Source organism: Anopheles maculipalpis, chromosome 2RL (genome assembly GCF_943734695.1).
Source record: "Anopheles maculipalpis chromosome 2RL, idAnoMacuDA_375_x, whole genome shotgun sequence".
In the NCBI taxonomy this organism is placed as follows: domain Eukaryota; kingdom Metazoa; phylum Arthropoda; class Insecta; order Diptera; family Culicidae; genus Anopheles; species Anopheles maculipalpis.
This window is the reverse complement of record NC_064871.1, coordinates 79,101,020-79,126,533: the sequence shown is the minus strand read 5'-3', so window position 1 is coordinate 79,126,533 and position 25,514 is coordinate 79,101,020. Positions and strand designations below refer to the sequence as shown.

The following is a 25,514-nucleotide window of genomic DNA, read 5'->3' as shown; positions in this document are numbered from 1 at the left end:
CCGGTCGGCTTTTATTTCCATTTTCTATGCTCTTCATTTCCCGAAAGCTGCCCAAACCTTCCCGTAGTTCGTGGTCAAAACGCTGGCGGGGCAGGGGATTTTTTTTTGTTCCTCATCCGGCGGTTGGAAACGTTGGTGAACAAATAAGCCTAATTTAAATTTAAAGTGCATACACTTAATGTGTCCTTTCCGCTTTGGGGTTTCGTCCGTCCTTGCGCCCACTTCATTTTTCCCTTCTAAGAATGGGTAGTGATTTTAGCATTTTCCAAAAGGCGCACAGGAATATTTGGAAGACAGGGACAAAAAAACGGGAAGCGCGACAAATAGGTTTTGAGTTTGTCTGGCAGAACAGTAGTGGAGCGTGTGGCCATGGCCGGTCATGTCCCGGGTGTAAAGCTCCACCGGATCGAAATGTTTATGGAAAATGACAAATACGGGATTCGGGAATGAGTGGTCGACCAGGATGGCTGTACGTCTGATGACGGCTGCTGTTGGCTTTCCGAGCGGTAGGAACGGAAAGTCTCCCTCCGGTGGCTTCGTCAGGCAGGCTCGATGAAGTGAAAAAACCACACCGACAGGCGAGGTTCTCCAAGAAGCCAGCTGGCTAGTTGGTTGAGTGACAGAGTTATCCTTTTTTTTTGTCGCTCCTCCGTTGGGTATGAAACGTAAGGAGTGCATTGCTGTTGGGCCGGTGCGCCAAGAATGCGATCCCAGGTCGAGGTTTGGGTGTTTGAAAAAGTAATCGCACTTAAAAATGCATTGCGAAATATAGAATATTGGTTTCAGTTTGTCGCAGACGAGTTCCAACTCTCAATGATTAATGCCTTTAAGAACAACTGAGACATTGCAATGTACTATTTATTTTAACCTTATGTGTGAAGAAGATAAGTTGAGTAGATTTGACAACTGTTTAGCTTTTCCAGCTGTGCAATAAATTCTTGGACATATTAATAATGTTGGTCATTAGAACATTATAATGGCGTTGGTATAATGCAAGAACTTGAACAAAGTTGGATATTACTTTATCAAAATAAGGCTGATATTAATATTATTTAGTACCCACCAGTTTTATCCAGGTACCATCAAGTTCAACGATGCATGCTCTCTTATACCTCACAGCTGCTACTTGTTATTTAGTGAAGATGTCAAACTATTCACAACTGTACATACAAATGACCAAAGGTTTTTAGCCTAATCTAGCCTACAGCAAACTATTTCGGTGTTCAACAACTGGAATCCTGTTCTACTATTTGTGTTCATTCACCGAAAAGAGTTTTGTTTTGACGCTTACGCCTGCGAGATGGATACTTATTTACGACAAGTATTAAAACGGGACTTCGGTGTTTTACTTGACCAAAAATTTACGGTTAGAACTCTAGGATTGATATTCAAACCATGACTGATGTTTCAAAGTTCTGTATTGTACGCTAATTAGATAGTTCCTTGAGCACTGCTCACATATGTGTTGTCCTAAATTTTTACTAAATGGATAAATGGATTGGAGATTATTCAGAAAAAGTTTACGTGCTATCCTTCAGTTGGGGATATAGTTGGCGCTAGGATGCTGGCGGCCAGCCGGTCTTTTTACAGCCTGAAGAATCATCTCACCTCAAAAAATCTTTCGCGACGGTAGAACCTGGGACTGCATCGTACCTTTATAGTACCAGACACTCACGTTCGAAGGGAAGATGCTCAGAAGGATTGTTGGCCCCGTATGTGTAGAAGGACAATGGAGGACACCGTCGTGCATACGCATGGCACCAGACGACCCAGCTCAGAAAGTCCTTTTAGGTCGTCAGATTGAGGTGGAAAAAGGCGTGGAATCATCCACCATCAAGGTCGGGATAATGGATTGGCGGAGCGGTTCCGGCTTCTGTTGTGGTAGGCCAAGACCACAAAGCGGTTGTAGTGCCTGCTAAAAAAAAATATTTTAAATCCACATACTTGCTTAATATAAGAGTCGAGAACAAGGCCCAGATCTAGTGAGTCGTAAGAATGGTTCTTGATGATTCATACAATGTTCTATATGTCATCACCAACTCTTGCCATGTCGATGTTTTATCGTTTGTTTAAAGTAATTTATATTCCTCAAACTTCTTAATCAACCTAATAAATTTTGCTGCTAGTCTACACATTTTCCCTGCCATGATTGTCGCGCCGTGCCTTTCCTTCACTTTTTCAACTAACTTTTTGTTCTTTTTCTCTCAGATTGAATTTATTTTAACTCCTTTCATCGCGTTAAAATAAAGTTCAAAGTGTTGAGTGTTCTACTAGCCGTTCTCTCGTTTTGTTTTTCTCTTCTACCATTATTTCTTTTCAAGCACCCGTTTCAGAAGGCGCCATCGTTGGGGACGAAAGTTTCGATTGTTTATCGAAACAATTGAAGCATCGTGCTACGGTGAATATGAAACAAATGTGCCGACAGGGAAGTCACCTAGCACGGCAACACAATTCTCGAGCATACGGCAAACAAACTATGAAATTAAATGAAACCTCGGTCAAACGATATTAAACGGATGTGTTGATTGTATTCCTGTGAGGGGTTCGGTTGTTTTTAAAGCTTTCATGTCGATGGCGGTGACGGTTTCTTTAGATTTTTTTTCTTGAAAGCCTAAAACAACGACTATTAAAAGTTCAGGCGTTCAGGAATATTCAAATCTAATAACAAAACCTGATTGCATAATGTTAACGGACTATGGGCTAAGAATCCTGCAAGTAGTGGAGGCGTGTGGTGGCACATAGAAATCCTTTTGTGGTCCAACTTGCCGTAGAAGGCACAAAGATCTCATAAGTATGCACAGGTTTATGAAAGCAATAAATCAGTTTACACGGAACATTTGTTGCGCAACTCGTATTGCATAGAAATTGGTCACTTAAATTGATGAGGGAGCGGTCCAGGAAGCCGGCCGAATGGTGTAGAAGTGTTCTTCTGTCTCGCAATCCAACTTAGAAGCATTGGTATGACTGTTATGAAGAATAATTCATTTAGATATGAACTTGAAGTGGTTTTAAGCTGTAAAAATAGCCTTAAACGCTTCTGAATGTTCATAAATTGTAGTTTATAAAGCTGTTTATGTTTAATAAAAGTATTTTATAACATAATCATAAGTCTTAGAATAAACTCTCAACACGTTACTAATTTCCCATGGCGATTGGCATCATTGTTGACCAACTCTTGATCAAACCAGGCAAGAATTTGGCCACCGTTGGCCATCACTTCTAATTAAATTTCTCGGAAAACTCCAATCACACCACCATCTGTTCGATTTTTTTTCGTACCAAAAATTCTCCTTTTTTATGTTTCTGTCACATGGTACAAAGCACCATGGACAAACCGAAAATTCCCCATGTTCCAATAAATTTTTTTTGCCCATCTTCAAAGCCATCACGTCATCCTGTGCCTGTGGATCCAATGCCAATGGTTCATCCCGTCGAAGATCATCGGGAATACGGGAATGGATACATTCCTTTTATTCCCGGAATCATATCCTCTAGGTTTGCCCTCTCCTCATACAGGCGAGTGCTCCAGGGAAATCTAGCGAACGCCTTCCGTTGCAAATTCGTTTCTGTCCATCAACCTATCAATTATCGCACTCTTCAGTTGGATGATCGGGAAGGATGAACCAAAAAGCAAAGTGGAACCAGATCCAATATAGTCAGCGTGCGCTTCCACCATATTCCACCAGCGAAGCGGGAAGTTATTTGTGCGGAACGCGTTCCCGAAATTGAGTGCCCTGGCTGCGGGAGAAGCGTGTGAGAGAATCCTGATCGAACAATGACGTGTATCTATGGGGATGGAGGAATAGAATCTGTACTCAATGAAACTGGAATGTTCAAAGTACGGTGAGATCGATTAATTTGGTTGGGCGAACGGAGGACAGGATTCAAAAAGTGTTTTTTTAAAAAAAGAAACCAATGTTTTGATCCAAATAGGACTCGATATTGGAATTTGAAGTTTTATTTTTAAATGGATAAGGGTGAGCTAGTGAAATTGCGGGTTTTGATGACAATGAGTGTCATCATAGGATAAAGATCAAGATCGACAAAGCCTTCAATACCGGTTTGGATGACTGTCAGGAGTCTCTCGTCGATGCGATTTTACGGACAAGGTCGTCCGGTGCTATTGTTCTGACATGGCTGCCTCCCATAAACCTGAGGAAGCCGATTCATAGCCCAATGAAAACCCTAATACATGTACTTTATTCTTCTTTTTATGTCAGAGATCAAACCCAAGGATTGGTTTGTTCAAGATCTTAAATTTTCTTGATCCTGTTTAGAGTTCTTTCTGCGCTGTGAGAAACATTTTGTTCCAAATGTACTCGAGTCCTCTTACATAAATTCAACTGTTTATTGCTGCCTAGATAAAAGTGAGTTAAGAAAACATTAAATTTTGCATACATTTTTAAAATTTATACGCTACTTTAAGAACCTCGTATTTTGTTCTTCAGAATGTCCTCATGAGCTAAAGATTTTCATGCAACAATGAGCAAAACAAAGCAAGCAAACGATTCCCACATGACTCCGATCGAGTTTTTCTGATTAGAAATCTCACGTATTGCTCTTGGTTTTGCTGGTCCGCTGTTCGAAATGCTCGACTATTCTCTGATAACATGAAAACCCATACCCTAACATGAATTCAAAAACCTAAAACCCGGAAGTCACTGTACCACATACTCTCCTGCGTGCAGTGTAACTCTCGGTGCCGTTTTTTTTTTTTTGTCGAAACTGATTTCCTCACCATTCGAGTCACGATTTCATGAGCTTGCAAAACTCTGCGCGGAGGAGCGGCTAGGACAAAAACGGCTGTCGGGAGGGCGCGAAAATCATCCCAGCGGCAGATAATCGGAAACGCAAGCTTCTGCATATTTTCCACCGGATAATATGCTGAACGCAAGGGTTTTTGTGGCGTTGTGTGATTTTCCTTTTTTCCCTTTTCCTCACAGCGACTCGCCGAATTGTTCTGAATGAAACCGACGTGAAAGTCGACCGAACGGTAATTGAGTTGTCGAACAATCGTGAAACACATTCCGAGCGTTTTCTTTACCCAACGCAAAGAACCGCGCTATCCTTCGTCCTGTCGGCGAGTGGCTGTCGATTCCGAGTGCTTTTCATTTCCGCAATGCGATTGTCGCGCGAAAAGGATCGCCGGCTGGCGGTAAGTATTACAATTATCGGTGCCCGAAAGAGTTGCCAAGAAAGTGAGAAGTTTCAGTTGATTTTCTTCGCCTGTTCGCGAAAGTTGACAAGAAGAACAAGGAACTAGCGAGCGTAATGATGCAAAGATTGCAAAACGGTTATTAAATCAAGTAATAACGACAAGCGCCAAAGAAGACGGTACCACACATCTTTCATGGTTCTTCTTCCAGGCGTCTGGCATATTATTTTCCCGAGCTGGGATTTTCCAAGGATGAAGATAATCATAATCATAATCAGCTCGACGAGCTGTTTCTGCTTCATTTGAAACGTACTCCACCTCAAGTCAACTTCCATGCGAGCTGGATCTAGACACAGCGGGTGGAGAAGCTCCATGAGATGGTTGGTTTGATAGTTGCAGTGCACTTAGCGATCGGAAGGGTATTACGAGGCGATGCGATTCGGTAATGGGCCACAGACGGAACCATTTCGTTGCATTAGAGTGTGCGGTAGTTTTTCGGACAATCCGGGTGTAGTAGAACGTGAACGCGCTCGGGGCTGGGAGTCATTTTCCTTGCGAGAGATCTTAAGCTGATTATTGGAAATGGAGATTGTGTGCCATTCGGATGTGCAGTCGATGTGAGATGGGTTTGATTAAGAACGAGACGATCGTCACTGTGCAGCAGCTTTTTTGTGCTCTTGTTAGTTGTCTTTCTGAAATGCAGGATTTCTTAGTACCAGGTGTTTAACGATGTGTTGTTTTTTCGATGTTAAATATACTCAAAGTGTTTCACTATTTATTATCTACATAATCATACATTTATTGGCATGAATTTCCTTAGTTTCTTGTTGGTGTACATTAAGCTAAGTAATCCTTAAAGTATCTTAAAATATCTTCGACCCAATCGTCGTTGCTGGCAGTTCCTCATCATCATCTTAAGGTACTCTTTAAAAGAAATTTTGATTTTACACATTAACAATCCTCTTTTCAACTTTATAATATATGACGTGTTAACTTGAAATTAAAAAAAACCGTATATCATCGCTGTATCATTAAGGGTCAGCCCCACAGTGGTGTTACAAGTGCTAATCGCTGTGAAGAGTCTAACCAGAATGATGAGTGCCAGATATCTTCTTCTTCTAGGCTTAACGACCTCCCCTTAAATTTAATGGCTTACTAGACTGCCGATACCACGTAGTTGGATAGTTGTTCCTCACTAGGGGGATATGGGGACGGTCCGGATGGGATTTGAACCCCGGTTCTGCCGTATGAAGACCGGAACCGTTGTCGCCTGCACCAAACTGGGTTCCCGATAATCAGATGTGCGAGAACGTTATATGTAGGCGTGACATTAAAATGGATATGGCTTATAACTTATTTGATGCTCTCAGTACTGAGGAGAAATAGCGGAATTGCTAAGCAATTATTGCATGGTCGCAATGACTGCACTGGATTCTTCGGTTTACGAGTTATTTTTGTGGCATTCAGATGCAGATGTATTCAGAAGGAAATTACTGCAGTCAAAAATTCTTCAAAAAATTATCTTTGGCAGACATTTTAACATAACTTCTGAGAAACGTTGATCAAGTCTTGGACCCGTTTTGACGTGGAAAAAGTTATATTTACTCCCATAAATAAGTCTTCCCCATTCATAAAAGGGAATTGCATCACCAAACATTCCTGTGAGTAGGAATTAATTTCCTGGCCCCTTAAAAATTAAAAAAAATACTTATTATCATTTTGACGGTTTCACGGCAAACTGCAAAGGCACGATTTACCTTTAAAACTCAAATACTGAATGCACTTGCTCTGTTTTATCTGTTTTTTTTTTTTTGCTAGTGACTTTGCTCATTAATGACCAATTTAACGATACGGGAGACACGGTGTCTGGCACAGGTGCTCTGAAAATAGTTTCATATCGAGATGGAGCTACATTCTATCGCGATGAAACCATCGAAAACTGCACGTCCGACACACTAAGTGCAATAGGCTAATCGGCAGCAAGCAAATACATTTTTACAGATCGGTATTTATTCTCACTGCACGCGGCCAATGTAAAGTAGAGGAATGGAATGCTTGCTCGTCGATAACATATTTTTTTTGTGTGAGTATTTTGTATGAAGCGTGCTGCATTTGTTGTTTTGCACCGTATAATGATCGCTTACGTGAACTTTTAACTTCAACACCGTCAATCGATAGCAATCGGAGCGAAGGGTTGCGATCGGACCGGCAAATGGGGGCAAATATTTGCTGCGAATGTAACATTAGCTCTAAGCGGCGATAAACGCTTCACCTCTGGTTTTGGACGCAAACAATGCAAGTAGGGTAGTTTTGTTGGCATAATAACTAATTACGTTCGCCGATATTGATCTGTTTAGTACAAAAGGTTAGTTAGAACAAAGCAGGGCAGAACAAAAAAAAAACTACACTGATGCAATTTGTAAAAAAAAACGTTGTTTGAAGCAAATTTGAGATGATGATTTACATTTTTATGCAAGATTTAGTTTAAAATGGTACAATAGAATAAATGTTGTTAACACAAAACAACAACACATACTCAGTGTGTCTTTGTACCAACGTTAAGCAAAACCGACCGTTACAAAAATCAATCTCACAACCCGTGAGAACAGGCATTCCTTTTTACGAGCTGATTTGAAATATTATTCCCTTGACACAATAAACAACAACCAGCTTTCCTTGACCGATCGTTATTAACGAATAGGGAAACGCATATTTAATCAACACAGCGTCCTGTCGAAACTGGTCGTCCTGGAAGTGATGATAACCACCCCGTCGTTAACAGCTGCCAATCTTGGCCCTTCCTGCACGATTCTCACCCAACTGTACCCACCAACGGAACGGTCTCTTTTATATAAGATTTACAAAAAAAAAACTCCCAAAAAAACTATTCTAAGCCTCGCGGGTTCGGCCAGCTGCCGCACGATGCATAAAAGCATCGCGAACAGCCGCGATGTATCCGCGGTAGCTCGCTTGTTTCCCTCCCATTTCATAACTGCATTCCGTGTGCATTTTCTCACCATTCTCACCACGTCGGAGGTACAAGCCTTTGCTGGTCAATGCGTGAGTTTGATGTACTTTTTTCTTCTAATGGAGAGTGAGTGTGTGTGTTTATCTGTTTGATTTAATGGTTTTGTTAACGTTTCCTGATGTGACCGGTTGTTTAAAGTGACGGGTTTTTTGCTTACTTTTGAATAGTTTGAGGTTGTATGCCAAATGAGAAAAGTCCGACGAAAAGAGGGCGTTTCTTTTGGTGTGAAAATTTCAGGCAGATAAGATTAGCTAAAGCGCGAATACGTACCAAGCTACTCGGTTGCGTTGTTATTTATAACAATAAACATTAAACAGCCATACATGAGAGTAATAATTTACAAACGAATATGTAACTCCATTTTTCAACAATGTTTCCATACCAAATTTCAAGGTACAAAGAAAAATTATAACGCAAACAAAGTCACAAAGAAATCAACAAATCAAAGCAAATAAAACTCAATTAAATAAGAAAGAAGTATAAAAAGGCTTTTAAAACAATCGTAAAACACGTAACAAACAAGAAATCCCCTAAACAAATTTAAAACAGCTACAGACCTTAAATATCTTTCAAATCATTATCTTGAAAAACATAAAAATATGAATACAATAATGTAGAAAGGAAACAAAGAATGTTTCAGCTGCAACTAAAACACATGCGTAAAAAAATCTCGTTTAACCAAGAGAGAGAAAAATAATTATATAAAACACTAAAATTGCTCCTTAAAAGCCTAAACAACAAGAACAAATTTTCTTAAAAGGAATGAAAAATTAATAACCTCTCATTATCATTTTGAAATTAATTTTTCAAACATTATATACAGTTATAATCGTTCGAACCCAATTGCTTTAAAAACGAACTCTAAAATAATAAATCAAACACCTTTCCAAAAAAAAATCAATAAGTAAAAACATAAGACAAAATTAAAAATTAAATTAAAACATGTAACAATATTTTTGAGCATATTTCATACATTTTGACTAAATAATTTGAGTGTTTTTGAAGAAAAGAGCTATTGTAGCTCATAGGAGAGAATAAAGAAAAAAAAGTATTGGAATGACAGTTTTTAGGAGTTATACAGCGAACAAGAACAAGCCGTCGCATTACACAATGCTACTGCTTTAACGAAACGAAGAAAAAAGCCCCATTAGAACCTAAAGAAGTTGAAAATCCTGCTGCAAATAAACAATCCCTTAAACGATCTATCATAAATAAAAAGAACAGAGTCGCACAAACTGCTTGAGGAAGAAAACCTGTTGAATGAATTAATACCAAAACCTTGCTGCCATTCATACACGCATCAAAACTCGGTCAAGACAAGCCCTCGGTTTCACGTTTCCACTATCCGGTATGCTTCCCGCTCAGCCGGATTGCATAACAATGCATTTGGTTCTTCCCATCGAAAGGGGTTGATCGGTTGAAAGCCCCTTTCTCTTGTTCCTTTTTTCTTTCCGAGAGCTTCCCGCGCATGGAAAGTATTGATCGCGAAGAAAGCACACGCACTCACACACACACACACGCAAAACGGCAAAACGCTGTTGTGACCAGGCGCGACACGTCCCTCCGCGGACGACCGCGGGAACCGCGCAAACAACCGCGATATCACAAACCGGCGCCCGGTACGTTCGCTCCGTTAGGTATCGCGCTGAAGCGAAGGGCTGAAAAACGTCTAAGCCAAAGGGGTTACACAATCAAGAAAGGCCATTGTCCTTTCCCTGTACGCATCATCCGCTCATCCTTGATACGGTGGAAGCAATTCTTAAGATGCACACCATTGAAGTTCTTGTTTTGTGTAATGTTCTCTTGGGGGAAGCTTGCTCACTGTTTTGTCAAATCGAGGAGTTTAATTTCAATCAAACAATCAAACACACAAACCCAACCCTAAACTCATCTGCCGCCTAACAACGGATGCTTCTCCGATGTGCTTCTCTGCTTTCCAATCTACATCCAAATGGGTTTCGAGTGTGAGTTTCTTTATCATATTTCTTTTATGTACTTTTTTCCATTGTGTCACGATGTTGAGTTGTGTTTGGTGAGTTTTAATCATTTTTTTCCTCATCCTTTCAGAAAGCATTTTTTTCGAAGGGTCCGATAAGTGAAGAAAGCATTTCTCTTTGTTGCACTGGTTCGTAATGTCTACAAATTTGGCATGGGTTTTCACAGGATAAATGTTAAAAAAGTTACTCTACAATATCGATAATTTCTGGGAAATTTTAAGTAAAAAGCAAGTCACTATAAATGTATTCTGTAAATGTATTTAAAATATATTTTTCAGCTTTCTATTGTATTATTCGTTCAAGAGATTTTCGGCTGAGATTCCCTTTTAGTTTGTAGATTTCAATTATTTCAATTATTATTATTTCAACAAAATTGAAACAATACGGCACTGGACCGTAATAATCAAATGTAAATAAATAAATAAAATAATTTATTTATTTATTTACATTTGATTATTACGGTCCAGTGCCGTATTGTTTCAATTTTGTTGCTTTAGAATTTTGTATTTCAATGTTATTCATTTATTTGTAAATTTAGTTTTTAAGTAAATTTATTTACTATTTTTAATTTTAAGGCAATTTATTGTGATTTGAACTCAAAAATATTTTTTCAAATTAATCTGTAAATTAAAAGTGTCTTTTTTAACATTGATATCATTTTACTTTGAGCCCATAATTAGTACTGAATATCCAACCACGTGGTATAAAGTTGTGTAATAAGCGTGGTCGAAAAGTCAAGAAGAACAAGACGATAAAGCATATTTTTTCCTAGGAAATTATCAGTTTTATCTTAAGGAAAACTTGAAAAAATCCTGAATGGCTTCAGTAAAGGCATTAATTTTACACACATTCAAATTTTACATAAATTTTCATAATTATCATACCATTTATCTATTTCTTTTGTAAGTTCGGTTTTACTTAATTATTTTTAATTTTTTCTAACATCGTTCTTGTTCTATTTTTATTTAAATTTATTTTGTTTTGGTATAAATACTATACATTTTCATGTGTTGTAAAACTTTTCATAACTATCAAATCATTTATGTTTTCTTTTTTTTTCGATTTCTGCTTTGTTAAATTATTCGTAATTTTTTTTTCTATTCTGGTCCTATTTTTGTTTTAATTTAAGTAGTTTGTTTGTTATTTCTGCAATCGAAGTTTTTGCGCTTTGCTTTTTGATCTGTTTGTTTGTTTGGTCACTCTTTCTTAATTCGTATATCTATTTCAGACACTTCATTTGTGCATATTTGTTTCTTTTGTTCATTTGTTTTTTCGTGAACTTATAACAAAGGATAACTAAATTTAAATAAAAATGAGAAAAAATCAATCACATTATCAAGAACACTTTCGTGATGTAATAGAGAATAGTTTCTTCATAAGCATAACTGTGTCCACAATTTTTCCCTCTTCAAGAAACCTAAACCCAACCCACTAAGCATGAATTTCATTGGTAAGTGCTGTGCGAAACGGGAAACCGGAATCCTTGCTGTACAAACGATTCCATACTGCATAACAACAAGTTATGCAAAATTTATGAAATCCAGGAAATCGAAGTGAATGACCCGCTGGTTTGAGAACGAAAAGAGGTCTTTTCTTCTCGTTTTTTTCTTTCTACTTTCCATTAAAGAACCAACTTATCCTTTTCCCCGTTTTGCGCAGCAAATCAAACGACATACATACATACACGCGAAGAAAGGGAATTTGCATCAGAATGCAATTCGATTGTTTCCTGTGGATTTTCACCACGTGTGTACGGTGTGTGCCGAAGAAGCAGGATCACGATATATTTGCCACGGTGTCCGCCCATCCGAGAAAGTGGATAGAAAATGCTGAAGAACTCGCTCGGGCAACAAGGAGAAAGTGGACAATCTCGAAGGGAGGACACCCTATCGCGTACATAATGCATTGCAATTAGAGATTTAGTGTGTGAACTCTTTTTCCTACGACTTTTTTCACCATTCGGTGCAACTAGTTAAACAACGGAGAATTATTTATTCCAATGCAGAAACTACAAAGAGGCTTACGAGGAGCGAAAAAGGCACGCAGTAACTACGACTCCAGTTGCATGAATTAAACATTCCAGTCAGGGCAAACAAAGCAAGAAATGGTAAGAGGTGAAAATCTTCCATCCCCTTTCCTGGAAAGGATAGATCGCGACCGTATTCGCGCTTTTGTTGATGGCATTGTGAATATGTTTACCCTTTTTTCTTCTTTGCTGTTGGAATTCCTTTTTTTTTTTTTTGGTTTTTAGATGGATGCAAGGAAGGATGGTTGGAAGTTAGGAGGAATCAACAATCAAACCCGTAGCGGATTACATAATTTTGAAACGGGTTTTTGCATGCAGAAAAGCAGCGAAAATCAGCGTGCTGCAAAGGATGTCGTCATGTTTGGAAGAACAACGCACTCCCGTTGGGGTTTGTTTTGTTTTATTCGGGGAGGTTGTTATGCATGAAGATGTTGGATTTTGATGTAATGAAACCAAAGAAACTAGTTTCGTTGTGCTTGTAGAATGTAATATATTTTTTATGAGTAAAAATTTACTTTATTTATCAATTATTTTCATGTTAAACAAACGCCATTTCAAACAACAAAACTTCGTTCAATGTTTTTGGAAAATGGGATATTTTTCCAAATCTTCCATCACATTATTGTATTATTTCCCCTTGTTCATTAACTAGGATTTGTTATTTTATTGTGTACATTAAATAATATTTGCTAAGTATATTCTTATTTTCGGTTTTGAATGATGAAGATTTGCAGATTTCTTTAAAATGATGAGGATGCCGGACTCATGCCCCACCCGAAAGGTACTCGTCAGCGAGCTGATGGAGTATCGTCATGCAGCCGGAGATTGGAACGTATCGAAGATTTTCACAGGATTCGATAAGTAAATATGTGATGACGTAAATCCTTAAGCTTTACCTGACTAAATATGAATAATTTAAGCTGCCAACCGGTCCGTTCACGTTTGGTTAAGAACAAGACTGGATATAATGGACAGCACAGTTGGTTGCTTTGGGCCTTGTCTTCTGCCTAGTACAAGAAGCATTCTTTTTTATTTTTTATTCCTATTTTTAAGAGGTTTTGGATCTTTAACATCTCATTCGACTGTTTAAAGTATTGTTGCAATTATCAGTAAGTATGAGAGAGAGAGTAGGAGTAGCGTATCCATGGCAATCGGTAAGGATGTGGCGAACGGTGATGTCAACACCACAGAACCTGCAGAGTGCAGGGCTGGATCTGTCTAGGAGATAAGTGTGTAAAGGTCGTATGGTTGCTAGCATATATGACTTTATATGACCATGTCACGACGTAGTCCCATCCGTGTAGGCACCTGATCTCCGACAGATCACCCTTCACCTGATCCAGCCAACGAACTCGCTGTGCGACGCCTCGTGCCGAACTGGGAGTCGCTGACGAATATGTTCTTGGCGGGGCATGAGTCTGCGGTATCCTCATCACGTGCCCCAGCCATCGTATCCTGCCGGTCTTTGCTACCGTCAGGATGTCCGGTTCTCCGTATAGCTCAGCAAGCTCGTGGTTCATCCTTCTCCTCCACAATCCATGGTCGAACACACCACCAAAGATGGTCCGGAGGAGGCGACGCTCAAACACGCCAAGAGCGTTGCGCCATGTAGGACCACCGGACGAATCAGTGTGCGATATTTCTCACATTTCATGCGGTTTCAAAGTCTTCTGATTCTGAGTCACGATACTCCTTTGGATTTCGCTGCTTACATTGTTTTCCGAAGTTACGATCGTACCAAGGTAGCAGAACTCCTCTACCACATCGAGATCTTCGCCGTCAACTGATACTCTTGTTCCGAGACGGGTTCTATCACGGTCAGAGCCTCCGGCAAGCAGGTATTTCGGCTTCGTCACATTGATTATGTATCCAATTCTTCCTCAACAACATGTTCGATATTCTCACTCTGGACTGCACCCCGTTCATGATGGCCTTTAACAGCCGGATCATCTTTTCTGGAAAGTTGTGCCGCTTCATTATGTTCCATAGCTCATTTCGATCTATGGTATTTGACTTTCTCGTTCGTGAATGATGCCTAGCTTCCACTCCTCCGGAATTGTTCCTGTTTCCAGATTCTCGTGATCAGCTTGTGCATTTCGAAGGTAAGCCTCTTCGGCCCCATCTTGAAGAGCTCGGCCGCCAGTCCATCACTACCAGTGCCTTGTTTTTTGCTTTTAAGCTGCTTGATGGCACCGACAACCTCATCCAGAGATGTCGGAGACACTTCGTCTTCTGCGCTATTATTGTCACTGATGTTGTTGCTGTGTTGCTGCTGCTGGCTTGTTCTGCTACTTGCATCAACCACGCCTGTCTCTGCTATGTTCAGGTGTCTTTAAAGATATAACTATTGTGGATGTAATTAATTACAGCTCAAAACGTTGCCGTAATACAGTATGAAGCACTATGTCATAGGCAAAATTGCTCTCAATGATGACTGCAGGAAAGCTTTCAAGTTTTGTCCTAAAAGTTTAATGATCCATTGCTAGTTGAGCTCGTCGTTTTCTATATTTTTTTTGAGATTACGTTGAAACTGTAACTTGCTACATATCACGCCAAAATGTGAGTCCTGAAATTTGTTTTAACATGCAAGTGGCAGCTAATATCAAAGTACTGCCAGTCCAAGGACCTAATGTAGGGACTTGTTGTTACGAATTTGTCAATATTGGCCTGCAAAAATAAGTTTAGATGGCTCAAAAGATTCGTTTTAAGAAAAAAAACCTTTGAATGAATAACTGCTATCAATGTATGCAACTTGAACCCTTTCACGGGCTAAACCGAAACAATATCCTCCTACGGTTAATTGTTACAAAACCACATCGCCTTCCCTGTCTCCGTAGGAAACGTGACTGGACAAATGATTCTATTTTAATTTGCACGACGAAAACCCCCGACAGGAATCTATTTACTAGCTCCCATTAATCAGCGAAACTGTCTTCAGAGGATAGAGGGATTCACTGCCACTCCTTCGTTGCGGGCGAACCTCCAGGAATTCAGCAGCGTACAGTAGCACTAAATTAACCAGACGTGAGGACAGATCGCTTCGCAACATCACAGAGCGCTCCGTTTGTGTATCCGTCCGCCTTACTAAAACCGGGGGGAATAGCTCATTAAAAATTAATCTGCAAACCGTGGACAAAATATTGAACGTCCTGTGGAAAAAAATGGCGGCCTCGGTACACCGGTCGGTGGGAAATTCCAATCCACCAACTTCACTCAAGCGAAAGAAACTAATTGATAAGCCCGGAGGGAGGTCGCAAAACGACTGCTGCTACTGCTGCTTGTGATGATGATGACGGCCGTGGTGGTTACGCAATTGCTTGCCACACCCTGCGAGAGGGGGAAAGGACACAACGCGGAGGAGGAAAATAATAGGGCCAGAGGATCATCATCAAAGGATTACGCGAAACGGATGGTACGGAATTTGCAATTTCACTTAAAGCTCAATCAGGCGCATTTTCCCCGTGCGCTCCTAACAAGATCCCAATTCTAAATAATTCCTTCTCCCACGGTAGTGTGGTGAGGGCCGCCGCAGAGCGTCAACCAAACGGAGCATTTTAATTTGAAACAGTTTTCGGTTGGACGTATTGAAAGGTTGAATAAATTCGTGGCCTAAGCGCGAGGCAAAGTCGATCAATGGTGAAACTGTGGCGTAATTAGAAGTCGTACAAATGTTTCTTTTGAGGAATGATTTTCCTTCTCGAATTTGAACCAAATTAGTGCGTGAAGTAACTTTCATAGTGGTTTGACTAAGCGAATACACCATTATGTTTGGAAATTATGTGTCGATCGGGGCGGTCCGATGATGCCTTCGAACGGCAGGAATGAGGTTTAAATCCCATCCGAGCTGGTCCTCCGTAGTAGAGGCCTCCTGACTCTCCAACTACGTAGTATCAACAAAGCCTAGTAAGCTATTATAAGCTATTAGTTTGCCGGTGTGACCTTAGAAGGTCGTTGATCCAAGTAGAAGGATGAATAAAAACAGTATTTATTCTTGTATTCAACAAAATTTCCTTCCCCTTTAGTCAATGTTTCTACTTTATTGCTCATTTTCATCCAACGAATGTCTTCTAACCGAACTGTCATCGTAGATGTGGAAACTAACCCAGAATATGCTAAGAAAGTAACAACAACCAAAAAGAGGAAAAATGTCCGGAAAATGGTAAACCATTCCCGATCTTCTTTTTTTGCTACTTATTTCTGCTCCCCATTTCTTAACACCGGTCGGTCGCTTCTATCCGTTCGCAACCCTGTGCGATCGTTCTATGTGTGAGCGTGTTTGTGGACTGTTTGAAAAACGAAACCAAACTACGTGGGAGATGAGAAGATGAGCCAGGAAGTAATCGAAATGGAGCTGGTAAAATAAAACAGCGGAAGCGAAAGTTGTGCGGAGTAAGGAAACAAAATAAAAACTAACGATTCACATCACTTCTCTTTGCTCTTCCCCTAGCCTCTCCTATTAGGTACCGCCGTAACGAAAAGCAGGTCCTGTCTAAGCTTCGCCAATTCTTCCGGAGTTTGGTGACCGGACTGGTTTGGGGTACAAACACCGCCCCCTTACTTGTGGTGGAAAATGTTTGAAAAAACTTCCGTTCCTGCGCTCGTGCACTACGGGAAACCGATGGGAAAACGGAAACCCTTTTGCCTTTTACTACTTGCCCTTTTTTCTCCTTTTGGAAGCTCCTAAAAGAGAGTCAAAGGATCAGGCTGGAGTGGAAGGTTTTCCAACCCTCTTCGTGCGTGGGCGCCGATGAGCGAGGGCACAAAACCATCGGCCACAGTTTTGGTCGGCCACAATAAATATAAAAATTGATGAGCGTGTGCCTCCTTCCACAGCCTCGCGCCACAATCCCCCATTTTGAATGGCTTGGAAAATCGATACAAACGCATGCCGGGAGAAGCTTGTGGGTAGGGATGTGTTTCGATGCGAAAAACGCAGCATTCTTTCGATGTATTTTAAGAAGAAGTTTTGCCCGTCCGATTTCTTTGCTTTTTATTTACTTTAAGCTCTATTTTCTCCCTTTTATTCGCCCTGTTAACTTCCTCACGGTTTTATGCAGAATAGCTCTGAACGGAAGGGAAGATTCGGTGGCCGGATGATTCAATCCGTCAGCGGAAAGGAAACACCCTCAACGATCCATACCGGGGCAAACGGCCAAATCCTTCCGCTGCACAATAGCGGGCACATTGTAGCCAAAAAAAAAAAAGCTGCAAACGGGTGGAAGCGAACTTTGCGTTTTTCGTCCCAATGATGGTTATGGTGATGGGTTTTGCGTCCCGGGAAAAAAAAGGAACGACACACAATCAAACACGCCAAAGTGAGTGAATATTCTTGCGGAAAAATCCCCGCCAAAAAATTCAAAAAAACACAGCCACATTCTAATCGACAAATCGGTTCAGTTTTGGACATGCCAATGGGGAAAAGTCGTTTCTTTCTTTGTGGGCAGCAGCACACAATGACGACATGAAGACATCGGAACCGGAAGTGTAATTTATGCAGCACGCGGGCTAACGACAATGCGAACCTTTTTCTTTTACATCATCCAGCTCAGGAAGCATTTTCAACGCGCTGAAACTGGCGGCGTTCGTTTGCTTTATGAAGTTGCTTCCGGTATTGAATTTTTCGCATACAAAATTTGGCACCGGATAGCGTTTCCGGTTGTCCTTGTGCGAGTGGTTTGGGGTTTTTTGTTTTCCCTCCTTCCGGGGGAGGGTGATCGAAGGAAGGAACTGCATAGCAGGCTTCCCCTGGAAGCAATTTTCTTCTTTGGTGGGGGAAGTTAAGGTTTGCTCAATACGCACCAAACGGAATCGCTACGGCGTGATTGAATAACTGAATTGTTGATCGTCAGAAAAAGGGTTAGATTTATTTTTCTTTTATTCCGACAAAGAATGCTAGTGGCGTCTTAATCAGGTTCTTGGTATGTTGTTTAAGGAGGCAAGGGAATTGAACGAATTGAACCGCATTCGCTGATTGTCAAACAGCTCGGGAGGGAGTAACTTTAAAGCTATAGGACCACTATTCGTTGGTGATTCCACAGGGCTAACTTTGCTACAGTAACGACTTCATTAATGTCACTGAAACGGTTGCTTACCCAGTCGAGGGCAAGTGAGGGCAAAGCGAGCGAGTGGCTTGTTAGGAAATTATTTATCACCTTCGATTGCACACACACAGAAATGTCCCAAATTCGTTGGTTGGTCCCTGTGGGAAAAGGATTTTTTTTACATCCCGACAAACCCCAGACCGCGAGTGCGCGATAAGCTGTCCATGGTGCGGATCGTAGGATAACGAATTCTAACAAACTCCCCGCTGGACGACCGTTAACGAAGCCCCGGAACCGGAGGCTAATTTGTTGCCTGGTTCGATGCCTGGTTTAGCCCGAGGATTGTCCCTTTGTTAGGCACAGCAGTGGAGTGGGTGTTTTTTGGAGCGGTGCAGGGAAAAAAGCAACGAGTGGACGCGAGCTCAATTTGTACCAATTTCGTGTTCCATTGGTTTGTACAAAAAAAAAAAAAAAAAAAAAAAAAAAAACAGGAACCAAAAAAAAAATTCACCACCACAAAACTCAACCCTCGAACATCACGTATAACAGGACCTATTGGAGTCCCTAGAGTCGCACTCTTTTGTGGAGGTTGTGAGGAAATTAGGGGATGGTTCAGAGGGTTTGTGGTGAATTTCTACTGCGCCATATGGCGCCCTGGCACAATCGCCCGTTGCCCGATTCTGGCGGTGTTCTGATCTAACGAACGAACAAACGTAGTACACCCGGAAGGTGTCTCAAACCGAAAAAACGACAGGAACAACCGTACCAGGTAGGGAAGAAAAAGGTTAATAATAATCGAGCATCAAGGTTTGCCCCGTCGTTCCCGGTTTTCCAGCACGCGGTCACACTGCTGGGTTGTGGGCTCTAGTGTCTGGTGGAGCAATCGGGTGGCGCAACGTCGGTACGTAGACGGGTTTGACCCACCGGAGGGCCTTTTGTTCGATACCGATGATTGGCAGAATGTGGGTAAGCTGACTCGCCACCGTCCTGTTACACGCATTGATATGAACAGCACGGAATTGGCGTATAATTCAATGAAGCAGGACCACACACTCACACAGAGAGAGAGAGAGAGAGAGAGAGAGAAAGAGAGAGAGAGAGAGAGCAACACATTCATCCCTGAGCCCTCTAACAAGTTCCAAGAAGTGGGAATTGTTACTGGTATCGCTCGAAGGGCTGCAAGTTTAATCATGCGTTGAGGTGATTATGGGCGAAAGTTAAGTTTCGCTGCTAATCTGATTTGAAGGCCCGAATGGGTGAGGGAGTTTACCTTTTTTTTTCGTCTTCTATTTAGTACTTTTCTCGCACTGAACATGAAATCGGTTGACGTGAACTGCAGTGCTCAATCATAAGCATAAAGATTTGATAAAAACCTTACAAGAAATAAGGGGGAAAGAAAAGTAAAGGTAGCGTTCATGGTTGAATGTAGATTATTTAGATTAAGGGAATACAGTAAATCATTGTGCCTGCGAAATTTAGCTGCTTTGTGAAACTTTTAGTATTCATGGAAAATTCTTTGAACTTTGTTTGTTTAATTTGTATTTCTAGTTCGTTGCATTGAATGAAAAACTTTCTGAGGTTCGCTTTATGATTTTGATTATTTATATTTACATCCTTATTAGTCTTCAGGTCACCTTGGATTGCTTAAAATCTCTTTTTTCTGAGACAGGGAAAAGGAAGGTTCTTGTGGTATTAATCAATGTTTGGATAAAGATGTCAAATGGTAAATTTTCCAATAGGAAAATGATTTTGGTAGCTGTTATTACAAGATTATGTTAGGGCGGACGGTTGTGTAGGCGACAGCGCCGCCGGTCGTCAAACGGCAGGACCGGGGTTCAAATCCCATCCAGACCTTTCCCCCCGTAGTGAGGATTTGACTATCCAACTATTTAAACTATTTACAGGACGGTATCGAAACCATTTGATAGAAAGGTCCCCATTAAACATCAGTTATTATCTTCAGTTTATTCAATTCAACGGACTGCTAATGGCCCCCTTGAAGCATTCTATTTCATTTTAGTCACAGATTACAAGCAGTAGGACGCAAAGCACGAATTTAATAACGCAGAACGCGACATTTCAAGTTCGAAACGATCACATATAACGTTGAACTCATGGCACATAACAAGTATCGGATCAGAGGAACCAGAACGAGTACGGCGATCCTCTACATCAAGTAACATTCTCGCTCGGAGCGGTCGCGTCGAAGCGTATCGATTTAGTCCTGCAAGCAGTGCCGGTGAGTCGGTCCAATGGTAAAGTGTCCCTGCGACGAAATGCGTATTACAGTTCCGTGGCATCAGCGTATCGAGGCCAAGTAATGCACAACGTCCGTCGTAATTTGGCTGAGCTTCCCAGGAACGCAGAGCAAGCCTCGAGAATCTGCGCCGCATCGATTCCAGTCGTGCCACAGATCGAACTAGGGAACAATACAGTATCTTATCCGAGACCGAGTCCTTAATGTCACTCGCAAGCTGTTTGAACAGTCCCGAGAGCTGAATATCCTTAGCGGTAATGTGTTCAAGCTGATCATGAACGTGTGGTCAAGGAGCACCTCAAGATTCCTAGCACAGTTTTTGCGCTCGAGGATACAACATAATGGTGATATGAACCCTGCTAAATGGAACTTAAAGACCTAAAAGCTGTTAAGGATGAGATTGTTTGTTTGTTTGTTTGTTTGTCTAAACTTATGGAGACTTCTAAAAGAGACTCGTCTCTGGAGCTTCAAAGACGCGTTTGAACGGAAAGCAACTGGAATTCGTTTCTCGCTTTTGCCACAGCTGTCTTGATAATTGGTGCATTAAACCTACGACTTACAGACTCCCAATCAAACCAAATCTTGACGCATTTGAAACTCTCGTGGAGTGTCTAGAACCCATAAATACAATTCAAATGCAGCTGGGAAGAAGTTTTTGCTCGACTCGACTCGAATTCTGATGCAAAAATTTCATGACACTCAAGAGTGGTGAACTCTACAAGAAAGAGTTGTGTGTAAGGACCTTGATAGCGTGAGATAAGTAATATTAGCCAGACTACGAAGAATTGGTAATCAGAAGTATCGAAAAATAGAAGATTCTTCTAGTAGAGCCTAGGCTTCTTAGCAAAGCACTTGATTTGTCAGCCGGTTGTATAGAAAATAGACAAAATATAGTTTAAAGTTGAGCCAATATTTACTAAGACAAAGTTGATTAAGGAAATTTTGAAGAGTACAGCTATTTTGTCTTTGAGAAAGAGGATGTGATAATTGGTATTTACTACAAGTAAGAGAACAAAATGACTCTCAATAAGAAAACCAGATGTTGCAGAGTTCAATCCAGCCGGAACACAAAACCTGGATTCTGGATATTATCACCGGACATTTCAGTAAGAACACGGAACAACCCAAAACCAGCGGGTATCATAAATCATACCCGGCAATGCAAAAGGTGTAACAAAACCGTTCAATAGCTTCTCTCAATGAATGGAGGAAACGACACAAACGATGTTTCACTACGGAAAATGTCGTTAGGCAGTGCAGAAAACTGTAATTCGCTATTCGGTACCAAACACCAACATTGTATGGATGGGAAATTTTTGTACAAAAACGCTACAAATCACAAACGGTCATAAAACTGCTGCTGCAACAGTGGCGAGGTACGAGGCTACACAGCCATCATAAATGCTGAATCAATAAAAATGTTCCCAAAACTACAATCTGTCCGCTTGCAGAGCCGGGAAAAGGGAACGAATCTTCCTATTTCTTTGCTGCGGAATCCTTTTGTGCTACTTCTGCCGGAGGCTCATTTGCTGCGGGTCTTCTGGTTTTGTGGAGATCACTATTTTCGTTCGAATTACACAATGCGCTTGCAGCAAAGTTTCTTCAATGAGTGGCAAAGAAACACTTTGTTGGACGGTGGAGAAAAGAAAAGTTTTATATCCATCATTAACTGTCAAACTGTACAGGATGCTGGGAAGCCGTCCGAATTGGCCGTTCCTTACTCTACCGAGTAGAACAAGGAAGAAAAGAATCGAGCGATGGAAATAGTACAAAAAGATGAAATCTTTCGAAAACGTTTTAATGCTGGCCTTCTTACCTTGTGTGCGAGTTTTTCCACTTAATTTTTTTTTCCATGCTCCTGACACCCAATGGGCAATAAAATGTTTTACAATAATTCTCACTTTCAGCTATTCCACTTTTCAGAGGGTGAGTTTGTAAATTGCGCGAATGCAAAAGGTGTAATAAAATTACTTTTATTATCGAAACAGCACGGCACTGCTTTTGTGGCGCGGCTTGTTTTCTTCTCCTATTCTCCACTTTATTTTCTACTGTATTATGCCTTCCCTCTTGTCTGTTTTTTTCTTTTTTATTATTTACCTTTAAGTTTCGTTATCAAAGACGAGTATGAAAACGTAGACTTTGATGACGGGTTTTTGCTTTTACACTATCTACCACAGTATGGTCACAAACATACAAAAAATAAAAATAATCGGCCGGCCCGTTCTAGCCTCGAAACCACGAAATAGGGAGAACCCATCAATCTGACGGTTTGTGTCTTATCGATGACGCGCGAAGCGCGGACCGATAACGATGCCACCACGGTTCCAGCGGACCGTAAAGAATCCCCCTGAGAAAGGGGAGGCTGTGCGTGGATGATGAAAACCGAGAAGAGGCAGGCAAAGACAGTACACCACAATTCCTTTCATCAGATGGAGTGCGTGTGTGTGTGTGTGTGTGTGTTTTTTTTCGCTATTTGATTGGAAGACACATAAAATTCCCCAAGGAAGAGGCGTGCTTTTCAACCGCCCGGTCCTTCTCTGCTCGATAATCTGACGGACGAGCCTTCGCTCTTCATTGCACGCGTACAGCCCTCTAGGGATGTGTATGGTAGCACATGGCAGGAATCAAATCATCTGGCAATCGTTTGTTCTTTCCAGCTCCAGCTTATGCTACCCCCCCCCCCCCCCCCCCCCCTCCTTGTCGTAGCGAAACCACACAGCGAAAGAGCGGGACAAAAATTGATGACAACTCTTGTTTGGCGGATTTGTTTTTTGAGGTTGTCCTTTGATGTTTTGTGCAATAAATATTGGTGCGCCCACGCGGTTGATTGCAAAACCAGGCGTTGGTAGGTTTGGATGCTTTTTGATGTGGTGAAAAAATTATCAAGGTGTTGGGGGGGAAACACAAAAAAAGATGTTTCTCCTACACTTCTTCTCCGTGGGCTCGTCCGGGAATTGAACCCGGGACCTCTCGCACCCGAAGCGAGAATCATACCCCTAGACCAACGAGCCAGTTGTAAGGGGTGGTGCCGGTTACACAGTTTGCCAAACGTAACGCTCAATGCACCTGTCAATAAGTGCATCTCATGCTTTCTATCTCGTTTTCTTTCTTCCACTGCTTAATAGCAATGACCTCAATGTTACATTGATAGACGCATGATGGCGAATCAAAACATGATTTGATAAGATAACCACGGGTTGCTTTGTTGCTTTTCTTAACATGTCCAGACAGTGGACAGTGTTTGTCTCGTGGCTTTGTTGACTCGCGGTGTAAAGAGTGTTCATGTTTGATTGTTCGATTGACAGCTATAGAAAGAGAAACTTGATTTGGTTATATTTCTAATAGTATTTCGTATAGATTTCAGATGAACATGAACAGATTTTATTGTATTTATTTTGTTATGTTCTGAGCTTTGCATAATTAGATAATAGCCTATAATAGGTTTCAACTAAAGCATTTTCTAGCGATAGAGGAGTTATTTTGTAAGGGTCCGCGTTACCTGACGATGAAATAATTACCCTACATGCTCCCTTGACTGAGTGTCAGCAAACTGAATAAGTTAGAAGGTTTTTTTTAAATTTTATAATTTTGGTGCTGTCAAAACCATTTGTCCATGATTGAAAACAATGAACATAATTAGTACGGCATTTCCTCCTTATTCTTTGCCTTGTCCCGAGCTTGGTAAGGTTGGGAGATTTGATTTTTATTTTATTTCATATATTTATTTTAGTATGATGGCTCTACATCGTCTTGTTACCACCAATTGTGATGCTCGTTATAAACAACATTTTTAAAAGAGAGTAAAAAGCCATTTCCTAGTTGAAAGATTTTGTTAATGGTTTTTTTATTTAATTTAAGTTCATTATCAATTATTTTTGCATGATATTAAGCACAGTCCATCAAATAGTATCCAGAAAAATGTTAACTTTGGTTGTGTTATATCTACTGAAGCCACCACAAACGGATCTGGTCTTGCGTGTAAACTAAGTCTGTTGATCTGTCCTGACAGATACAAATAGTAGACAAAGAATGACAGGAAGATTGACATGAATCCGTTATCCCGGCCTTGATGGCGGTTGATCGCCAAGCCATCCCCCCACCTCAATCTGGGCCAGAAAGGACTTTCTGAGCTGAGTCGTCCGTTGCCATGCGTATAACATGGCCAGCCCATCGGAGCCTGGCGAGCCTAACTCGCTGCACGACGGTGAGATCGTCATACAGTTCGTACAGCTCGTTCTTCCACACATACGGGGTCAGAGATCCTTTTGAGCATCTACCTCTCAAACGCGGCTAAGAGGGCTTCGCCTGTTTTGGACGGAACCACCATGTCTCAGAGGCGTATGTGAGTGTCTGGGATTATAAAGGTACGATACAGTCCCAGCTTCGACCGTCGCGACAGGTTTTTTGAGGTGAGATGATTCCTCAGGCTGTAGAATGGCCGGCTCATCACCAGCATCCTAGCACACAACTCCGTCTTTATGCTGTTGCCGGTGCTGACTTTGGACCCGAGATAGGTGACACTTTGGACGACTTCAAATTTGCGATCACCTTTTTGTATATCATCCCCACGTAGTTCCAGATTTTTTAGTAAGGCCGCTGATGGTGCCACCATCAATTTGGTCTTTGCCTCGTTAATCTGCAACCCGAAATTTTCTCACATTGGTAGGCCTCTGCTACATGGGAGAGCCGCAGACCAATGATATCTGCATCATCAGCGTATGCCAGGATCTGGGTTGACTTGTAGAAGGCGGTTCCCGAAGTCTCCACCTCCGAGTCACGGATGGCCCTCTCTAGCGCCAAGTTCAATAGGAGACAGGCGAGCTCATAGATTTACTACTTTGCTAGTCATTGATTTGTCATGCTAATGTTGCTGTTGATGTTTCGGTTGATATTGTAAAAGCACCGATCCTTTTAAAAATGCTTCATTTGAAATGATTGACCAAGCTAAAAGAATTGATCTTCAGCTTAAGGGACATCTTGCTGGAATTTTCTGCTGATAATTTAAAACTA

General features: G+C 41.2%; 1 protein-coding gene and 1 non-coding gene across 2 annotated transcripts in view; one reads left to right on the top strand and one right to left on the bottom strand.

Annotated features, from left to right (window-relative positions):
* The window catches only part of LOC126567888 (venom dipeptidyl peptidase 4), a 532,783-nt gene that overhangs the window by 182,429 nt on the left and 324,840 nt on the right, over positions 1 to 25,514 (top strand). The window lies entirely within an intron of this gene.
* On the bottom strand, positions 23,444 to 23,515 carry Trnap-cgg (transfer RNA proline (anticodon CGG)). Its single transcript has one exon. It is a non-coding gene; the product is annotated as a tRNA-Pro (tRNA).